The following is a 10396-nucleotide window of genomic DNA, read 5'->3' as shown; positions in this document are numbered from 1 at the left end:
TGTAAACTGGTCAAACAGTTTGACGACACTTGCTTTGTGGGACATCCAAGGAGATGCCGTATACTTCATCTCCGCCTTGAACCCTGCAGTTGGTATTGTTTTAAATGTATAGTAGTATATCGTAATTGTGTTTGACGTACATTGTCTACAGTGGCTTTATTATAAAAGAACACAGGTGTGTTTGTCACAAATGGGCAGAAAAGAGAATGAGAAGTAGCAAAGAAAAAAATGGCCGGAAGTAAAATGAGCAATACATCTCTGACAAACAGAAACACAAATAAGCTCAGCTGCTCCTGCTACTGACTGCTCCAAACTGGCAAATCTCCACCACTCTCCATCTGACTAGAAATGTGACTCATGTTTTAAAAAGGTTATATTCCTCCTCCTGACTAATAATATAACACAAAGAAACAAACAAAAAACAGAAAACGATAACCTGGGCGTGGGTGGAGAAATTCCTTTCTCAAATGAGACAGCAATTATTGATTTCTCTGGTAAGTGCTAACAAATTATGTAACACTCAACCAACACCACTATGTTAAGCAAATATTTAAAATTTAATGATGGGCTGGGGAGTATGAAATAGGCAGTAACATAATTATCCAATAATTTCTTTTTTTACTTCTTCAATATCAGTAATGATATATATATATATATATATATATATATATATATATATATAATTTTGAACTAATTAATCACAAAAAATCCATGATTAATCCTAATTAATCACATTTTTAAACTACTATTTTTTGTGAAGCTTATAATAGATATTTACTTGAATAATATCTTGGAATGAATGCAAAATCACCAAATTTGAAGTACATTTAAGTCAAAGACTGTTCTGCTGTCTTTGATTCTTGAATATGATCCAAAAGTAGACATCTTTCCAGGCATTTTTCTTGGAAATATGATATGTTAAATATGGTACAATATTTGCCAGTATGGGAATTATTTTAGAAGTAAATCAAACTGAGTTAGCTGAGTTAAAATACTTAACTGAGTTAAAAAACTTTGGGATTAATCTCCAGAGTTAACGCTTTAATTTTGACAACCCTTATATATATATATATATATCTTTGTATTTGCACATCATTTATAGTGCTTGTTCAAAATTTCCACTGTGAGCAGGCCAGCATAGTCAGTTGCGTGTGCACTGCTGCTGTTTTAAAAATAATTACATGGACAAAGTGCCTTAAGTAAATTTGGACCTGTGCCTTTTTGTTTTTTTTTCCTTCCAAGCCTGCTCATATGTCACTTTTCAGGACATCACATTTGGTGTATTTTAGTTAGAAGCCTTGCTCTTTGGTACAAATTGTTCCCTTTTATTGCCAAGAGCAGATGAGGCTGATGTTTCCTGATGCCAAGCCGAGGGCAAGTAAACTTATGCCACGGAGATGCAGTGTGAAATAAACCTGGATGAAATGCAGCTATAGCTGCAAGTCGAAGCTCTTGTGGTGCGTCTCTACCATATGCCTCATCAGCACTGTGCACGGAGCTATCAAAAACAGATTTTGAAGAACTCTTTTTAGGGGTAGTTCACCAAGATGATAGCCACACAGTAGTCGAATTTAAAAGGGATGAGTAGAGACACTTTCATGGAAACAGGAAACAAGCTGGCTGTGTCCACTCCCACAATAACGCAGACACCCCTTTCCTCCTGTATGTATAATACAGAAATTAGATTGTACTTTGCGCTAGACTTGCACTGGGCACAATGATAGGGCAAACAATGTATATTGTAAACAACGTAAAGGAAGACTGAAGGGTTTAATGATTGTATTGAATGCAGTCAATTCCCAAGAGGTGTTTGTGCAATATTGCATTCTTGTGGCCAATTCACATGCATTATACATGATTCACATGCATTTAGTCAACTTGCCCATTGTGCACAACAAATGGCATTGCAAGCAAAAGAAAACTACCAAAGAAATGGGTAATGTGGGCAAAAGAAATGACACATCAACAATCATAAAACTAATTCCAATAGTTGATTACGATGCATGTACCTGAAAGAAAGCTTGTTCCATGGCAGCGAATCATAAACTGCAAAATGTATTCTGTTCATATTGCTTTAGGTTTTAATCATAGAACAGACAAAGACTTTTTATGAAGTAAGTTTAATTGGCAAAAGCATAATTGGATTACAGTCCCAGCTGCTGTTAATTAAAGTAGACAGCAAGGTTAAATATAATAAAACTACATTACACAGACCTCATTGTCCTCCAAGGAATTATCCAACTCAGCAAATAACCTGGATAAAATGCAAGCACAAGTGCTACTTTACTGCAACAATGTTGCATCATAATCAAAATATGCAAAAACAAGTAGCTTTCTAATGACCCTTTACAAGTGTGTGTTTAGAGCGTAAACCTGAACAAAGCTCATTTCCTGCCAGGTTATTTTAGCTGGGGTTTCAAAGCCACCACTTTACACTTTGTAGCATCCCCGCTCTGGCAATGGAAGAGCTTCTCTCACCTTTTCTGTTTGAGGCTCGAATTAGAAATGTAGTCACTCGCCAAGGGAACCACAAGCTCATTAAAACATATTGGGCTCCAGTATCCAGGCCGTGAATATGCATTATGTAGCCATTATCTGTCTAAATTTTTAACTCTGGGGCAACGGAAGGGATGAAACAAAAGTATTGTGTGAATCATTACTACATCATCTTAACAGCATTGATTCTATTTTCTGGCTGCAGACATTTTGGTGATTTAATAAATGGCTGATAGCTTGAATGAGACATGCTGACACGTTACCGACACGCAGACACATGCAACATATTCACACAAAGAAGCAAGTAGATGGTGTTTAGCAACATAATGTGCACACGGAATGAATACTTGTACTTGAATGCGTACCTCTTTTTCAGACAATTATTTACCTTTGCACATTAAAATTTACACCCCCTATTTGATGGAGAGATCAGTCCGCATAAAAGACTCACAACTCTTTCCAATAGGCCCTGATGAGGAAATGACATATTTAATAGAAAAAAAAGATTGACGATGATCAAGGAGGGTCGACACGGTGGATGATTGGTTAGCATGATGGCCTCACAGTACAGATGTCGTGGGTTTGAATCCGGCTCTAGCCTTCCTAAGTGGAGTTTGCATGTTCTCCCCATGCCTGCGTGGGTTTCCTCCGGGTACTCCGGTTTCCCCCCACATTCCAAAAACATGCATAGTAGGTTGATTGAACACTCTAAATTGCCCCTAGGTATGAGTGTGAGCGCGGATGGTTGTTCGTCTCTGTGTGCCCTGCGATTGGCTGGCAACAGGTTCAGGGTGTACCCCACCTAACTGCGATAGGCTCCAAGCACCCCTTGCGATCCTTGTGAGAAGAAGTGGTTCAGAAAATGGATGGATGAATAGGGATGATGGTCAACTTTATATTTCTTGATGGAGTGAACTCTTGGGGTCTTATTAAATGGAAAAAGTAGGAATTGTAGGAGCATGATCAAGGGAGCATTCGCAACGATGACGCAACGGATTCAGACAAGCAGGACGTTCCCCATCATGAGCCATTATTCATGAAAATTGTTGTCTGCTCCAAGAATGAGTCAAAGTGAATGCGTTATGTCTAGTGTCAGCCTAAAAAGTTTGGCATTCAAAAATTCAAATCTGAAAACGGCTCAGTTGTTGTCATTACTGTTTTTCTATTTCTACGGAGGTACAGAGTTTTACTATGTTTGTCACCTCTGGACCTGATGCAAACTGCGTGCTGAAACAAGGTACGGTCGCATGAGTAATCACAGCACGGTTAAAATGAAATTGTTAAGTAAAAGTGACATGATGCAAATTAGATGGCTTAGTCCATCAGTGCAGGCCTCATGACATTCTGCCAGTGTTTGAGGACACACATTTTTGTTAATGTGTGCATGTAAACAAGTCAGTGTGCTGAGTGTGTTCTCTTCTTCTCCCATGACTTGGTTTTCTTTCATGTGAGAATCTTATGAGTGCGGTTGCTCTTAAGAACAAGAAAGCGCATTTGCTTCCAATTTTAGTCCCACTGCTGACACAACTTCAAACGGACTGCCATAGAAACCTTCCAACATCTTGCAACATGATGCACTTGCAGCAATCCAAAAAGGCTCTATCTTCAGCTAAAAAAATGTTTTCTCAATGAGTCAATTCTCACTGATCTAAATCATGTTCAAAGTTTGAATCTTTCATGGGTTATTCCATATATGACATTATTGCACCTGGCCATCACACTCTCATGGCTGTAGAGGTGTATAACAACTTCTAAATGGGTGGTAGGGTTTGCCCAAACTAGTCAACTGGTTGACTTTACTGCTCCACAAGAAAGAGCCACGACAAGTAAAATTTGACATGATGAGGAAGCAGAACAGTCTTCCTTTTTGTTGATTTAAGTTTTTGTTTTGTTTTTTCTTGAATGCGCAATTTTTTGGTACGTACTCTGAAAATAGAAAGAGAGCGAGAATTTATTCTTCCACACGTGAGGACATCCATGATTATTTTGTATTCATCCATTACTTTTCTGTCCCCTTCATCCTCATAACAGTCACAACTAAGTGGTGAATCCCTCAAAATACCACCGTGCTGACAGACCTCCTTCTGTGGTGGGCTCAGAATGAGACAGGTTTCCCAGTTTGGCAAAGCATTACCAGGCCGTCCCAGTGGGAAGTGGACTCAGCGAGATGACTTTTTTTCTCCCTGGCTGGAAATACCAGCACGCAACACCAAATGAGCTGTCATCCTTGTGTTCGAACGTGCACGCGCCATGTAAATTCAGTGTGACATTGGATTATCTATTGTTGATGAATGCGGGTTTTTGTCATTGTCTCATCCATTTTTTTTTAATTAAAACTGTATTGAGAAAATTATGACATCATCTGTGACTAGTCAATCTCGATTTTAATCACATTAGAGTTGATTTGCAAAAATCTGAAGTTGCGCAAACGCTAAAAGTTGGTTCCGTCTAATGCACATTTTCACGATTTGACTTGCCATGTTACAGTTTAGATGGATAAATTGTGGTCAGGATTGTATGTTACCATGGGGTGGGCAGGCAGGCCGATGGCCCTGTTGAATCCACAGCAATTATTTAATGATTGCAACATGGAAGTAAAATGTTCCTGCATGTATGTTATACCATCCAACAGTGTCTCTCGCTCCAACAATCAAAAGTGAAGTGGACAGTACGATTGGAACAGAGACACCAGGAAAACAGCTACCAAATAAAGAGTTGCTTGTTTTGGAAAAGGACCTCTAGCCCGAAAAACATATAAAAATAAAATAAAATAAAATAAAAATACATTTAGTATGCAAATCGCTCGCGTGTCTACAGTCAGAGGTGTGCATATTTCCTCCTTGTATCACCTTTGGCTAGAACAATAAATACCAGTTTTTGTCCACCAACAAGAAACCTGCTGGAAAATCCAAACTGGCTAAACTAGCGAATATGAGTATCTCGAGTTTTGTCTGTGTGGCTGTGGCTTTGAGGAAGGTGACCAACACCGCATAACATCAAAAGAGTGAGAACAATCGCAGGGTTTTTCCATTTCCCCAAACCTTCCCCTTGGAGCTGTGTGTTATGTGACTGTCAAATGTGTTTCATTTTAAAAGTGATGTATGATTAGCTCTTCCAGACACAATGCTATCTGAAATGAGTTGCGGCTGTGCAGGAGAGGGAATCGGGGCAGAACTGCACATCTGTGCCAGTTGCAATTGGCAATGATCAGTTGTACATCTCATTTCACCCGACACAGTAATGATTTGGGTGCAGTGATTGGAAACCGCTGATAAGGACCATGTTAGGCGAAGGTTCCACTGTGGATATTAACATCTAGGACATTTGTGTTGGGTATAAAAGGAGTTTTTTCTTTTTTTAATTTCAAAGTTAGTTTTGATCTCTGCTGAACCAGAGATCAAGTTAATTTGCACTTGAATGCCACCACGGAGTTCTCTGTAGTGATTTATGGCAGCACTGTCCTGAGGTATTTTTATTAGCAATAGGAGATGAAAGTGACTGAAGTATGAATGAATTAAGGGCATATTCTCCCAGGTGCTTAAGTCAGAAAAGGTGCGGAGATGGGACTTCTACCAAGTGTGTCTTTTGGGCACCGTTTCACGATTTACTCACTTCGAATGGAGCAATCCATAAATGTGGGCGTTCCCTGTCAAATCTAGTGGAGTGTGCATTCCCCCAAAGACTTAGAAGCCTTATCCCTTGCGCGTTCTAGAGGCTGTAGTAAGTCTAGCGCCCTGTGGAGGCGTGTGAATTATTATTTGAATATTATTTGGTCCGAAAATCCGTTGACGTGACTAGCCTGGTACAAGTGAAAAGTATGCTGGGCAATGCTTCAGCAACGGCTGGTTCACTTGCTTTTTATTCATACACTGTCTCCAAACGTGCGTTAAGTCATAAGCACAATATTCTGATTAAATTACTATACTTTGTTTGAATGTATTCAATACAGAATACACAAACACGCACACATCACTGGTGGTTTTTATACCCAATTAAGTTTCACATTGCGTGACATATGGTATTTTCCAAATGGATCTCTATGGAATTCACAATTCTCATGTTTGGCCGCAGGAGGAGTCACATGTTGCAGAGGTAATGATGGAGATGCTTTAATGACTAAATCTGATTTGCAAATGTTATTTTTGTTTTTTTGCTTCCTGCAACCTAATTATTATTTGTACCCGTACAAGTGGTTTGTTACAATCTACTTGCTGGAGGAAAAAGCACAATTGTGTGGTAGAACATAAAACGACTTTACTACTCCACAGTGACAGTTAGAGCATGACGTCAACAAGCGTTTTTTTGTCCTGAAGTGGGAGGCAGAGCAGCATGTTTCAACAGATGAGTACACTGAGTCAAATTAGTCTGTCAGGCTTAATTAATTTAGATTATCTTGTATTTCTGAATACACAGCTTTGCTAGGTATGGGAGGCTCTGAAAAGGTGTGGTGGGCGGGAGCCAGGCTCAGCAGGATTTAAGCCCACACTATCAAAGTGAAATGAGAGCAGGGAATAATGCAATCGCATACAAACGCCACAAATTCCCACCATGCAAAACTCACTTCTGTGGTGGCCCAGAGCGTATATATATACATATATATATATATATATATATATATATACATATATATATATACATATATATATACATATATATATATATATATATACATATATATATATATATATATATATATACCTCCAGTCGCTGATAAACAAGTTCTTCGTATAAAAGGCAATTGCCATCATGACTTTGATAACAATGCTTGAGGTCAAGGATCTTTCATCAGTCCAATGACAATGTGTGTGTCCACGTGCCTAAAGACAATGGCTAACACACAAACATTGTGTGAGGTCAGATTTATCCCATGTTGCCTTTGAGCTACTCACACATCATTGCCAAATTGATGCAGCCTATTTTCCTGTCTCAAGACCTGTTTAAAAACTTCTGAATATAGTGCAAGTATGCTTGTGGTTGCATATGTATGTGTGTGTGCGTGTGTGTGCATGTAGAGAGAGAGAGTTTTCATAAAACTTCATTCAATATGCTATGTCAGACAAGCAACATCATCCAATCTGGAATTATGAAACCATGCACGGTGGGTGATGAAGGATGCCACTTACTGTAAATTACAAGTCTCTTCAACACGATACTAATGTGAGAATAAACATATTGTATAGAACCAGATATGTAATTTAGAATCACTCATCAAGAGAGTTAAAGGGGGCTACTCAATTCTTTTTTTTAAACTTCAGATTGTGTTTGACATGAGTTTGCCCACTGTAGATTACATCACTCGACACCGTTTCCACCAGTAAAATCGCAATAAAGCAAATAAGGAGGAATGGCTTTGGGATAGTTTTAATCTTTTTCCAATTTAACATCCAAGCCTCCCCAAAAAAAAACAACCAAAAAAAAAAAAAAACCGCTAGCTACCAAGATTGAAAAGAAGAAAATAAAAAGAATGAAACATAATGTAATGCTACAAGTTTGTTGGTGAATAACTAATAAAAATAATCAAATTCCCTCAAAATGTTGAATACCTGATTGTCAAGCAGTTCTTTGAGTTTCATCATGTTTTGAACAGCCACTTTGGAGTTACTAGCGCCATAGTCATGGAGACATTGAATCTTAAGAGTTAAGTCATTGAAAGATAATTGGAGATCCACATATTCTAACAATTTAAGGAAAAATTCCATCCCATATCGCGCTTATCTCTCGCTAGGCATCTCTCTCTGTCTCACTCACATGTGTCATCCTGCAAGAAGTAAATAATTTTTTTATTCTAAAAACAACATTTTCCTAACGCTGCACGTCAATGTATTTCTTGAGAAAGCAACCCTGATGAAATATCAAGGGGTAGGTTACATAAGCTCCGCTGTCATTTTCAGCATCTACATCCGAAAACATTGTGTTTACCAAGAAGTCATGTCAGTACAAGTTATGGAAGATGAGGTTTATGCAAAACCCTCTGTGGATATCAAAAGGCTGTACAGTGAAACCCCGCTACTTCGCGGTTCACCTTTCGCGGGTTCAGTGCTTCGCGGGTCTAAAAAATATTCGGGGGCATTGTAGTTTCGCCGAGCGGCACAAGGGGGCGCTGAAGCGGTTAGACGGCCGGCGTGCGCCGAAGAGGAGAGTGGACGAAGAAGAGAGTAGACGAAGAAGAGCAGGTTCCCCCTGACACGATTGGTGGCGACGTTTCGCGCGGTTCGGACCGTATCAGAGCTCCGGCCGGCGTGCGTGGCAGTTAAGCCGTAGATGAGCACCTTCCCCGGGCACGGGCGGTGCCAAGCGGGCCCTAAGTTTAACCGAATGGAAGCTCCCGAGGAGGAGGGCATGCTCGCGTCACAGTAAGCCGAAGAGGAGCACCTTCGCCGGGCACGGGCGGTTCCAAGCGGCCCCTAAGTTTAACCGAATGGAAGCTCCCGAGGAGGAGGGCATGCTCGCGTCACAGTAAGCCGAAGAGGAGCACCTTCCGCCCGGGCACCGGCGGAGCGCGAGGCTGTCAGTTATGAATGAATAAATAAATAAATGAAGAATGCCACCTTTCATTTCACAGTCATGATCCGTGCCTGTCATGCCGCGTGTGTTTTTGTTTTTTCAGCTGTGTGGGCGTTCCTCCAGCGATCGTCTCATCAGCTGCTGCGAGACGCGCTGATTACACTGACTATATTGTGATTATAATAAATATCTTTGTATCGCCACCTTTTTTCCCGTGACTGCGTTTGGAGAGTCCTGTTCAATCCTCCAGCTCTGCTGGAGGATCATTACATTCACAGGGCACACCGGACGGCGTACCAGCAGGTAAAAGTCGAAGTAATTAAATAAATACAAAAATAATGGCTGGGGAATAAAAAAATAAGTATTAATAATAATTTTTTTTGTTATAACATGAATTTCACTCTCTCTCTCTCTACCAGTATATATATATATATATATATATAAATACATATTTATATATATATATAAATACATATATATATATATATATATTTTATTTTTATTTTTGTAAGCATTTTTGAAGGTGTGCCGCTACTTCGCACCTATATATATTTATATACATATATATATATATATTTATATACATATATATATATATATATATAGGTGCGAAGTATATATATACACGGTGTTTTTTTTTGTCTTTTTTTTTTTTTTTTTTAAGGTGCGACGCTACTTCGCGGATTTTCAGTTTTCGCGGGTGGTCTCGGTCCCCATTAACCGCGATAACCGGGGGTTCACTGTATATCCCACTAAGTAGCCAAGCTTTGTGTTTGCAAACCGTTTTAAAGGTGGCACATACGTAGTTCTTTATTCGCAAATTCTCACACACCTTCGCTGCTCAGTGAGATACGGGCTTAAGAGAGAAATGCCCCAAGGCTGGTGTCAAATGAGTCTAAATATCACATCAATCAAGCTAACAGGTTCCCAAACTTTTCGATGGACACTAATATCAGATTGTCAATTAAAATTGAGTTCATAGCCTTTTCTGACTCAATTCAAAGAAAGAAGCCGCGCCTGGTATAGATTGCTGAGTTATAACGAGAGTAATCTGTTCAGGTCGACATTTTGTACGACTTTTTTGTTCATCAAAGCACTTTGGTGGAACGCAATCAATTGCTTCTTGATATTCCTCAGTGTTTATATCCCAACAAATCGTCTATCAGAAGAGACGTTAGCAAATCCGCACAGGTTAGACACAACATTTTGTTCTTGGGATTGATTTTAGGATGCTTGTTTTTTTTTTTTGTTTCGTGCTGATCGATGATGCATTTGTGTGGACACAAGTGGAGTCTAATTGCTGGCAGATTACTGGGCTTTGTTAAAAATCCCCTTTGCTAGTTGGTTGGTGAGTGTTGTGAGAAAATTCACATGTTTTCCTCACAAGAAAAACAAC

Source organism: Idiotropiscis lumnitzeri, chromosome 3, assembly GCF_059441095.1.
Source record: "Idiotropiscis lumnitzeri isolate Australia: NSW breed Sydney's pygmy pipehorse chromosome 3, RoL_Ilum_1.0, whole genome shotgun sequence".
Classification (NCBI taxonomy): domain Eukaryota; kingdom Metazoa; phylum Chordata; class Actinopteri; order Syngnathiformes; family Syngnathidae; genus Idiotropiscis; species Idiotropiscis lumnitzeri.
This window is presented reverse-complemented; position numbering follows the sequence as displayed.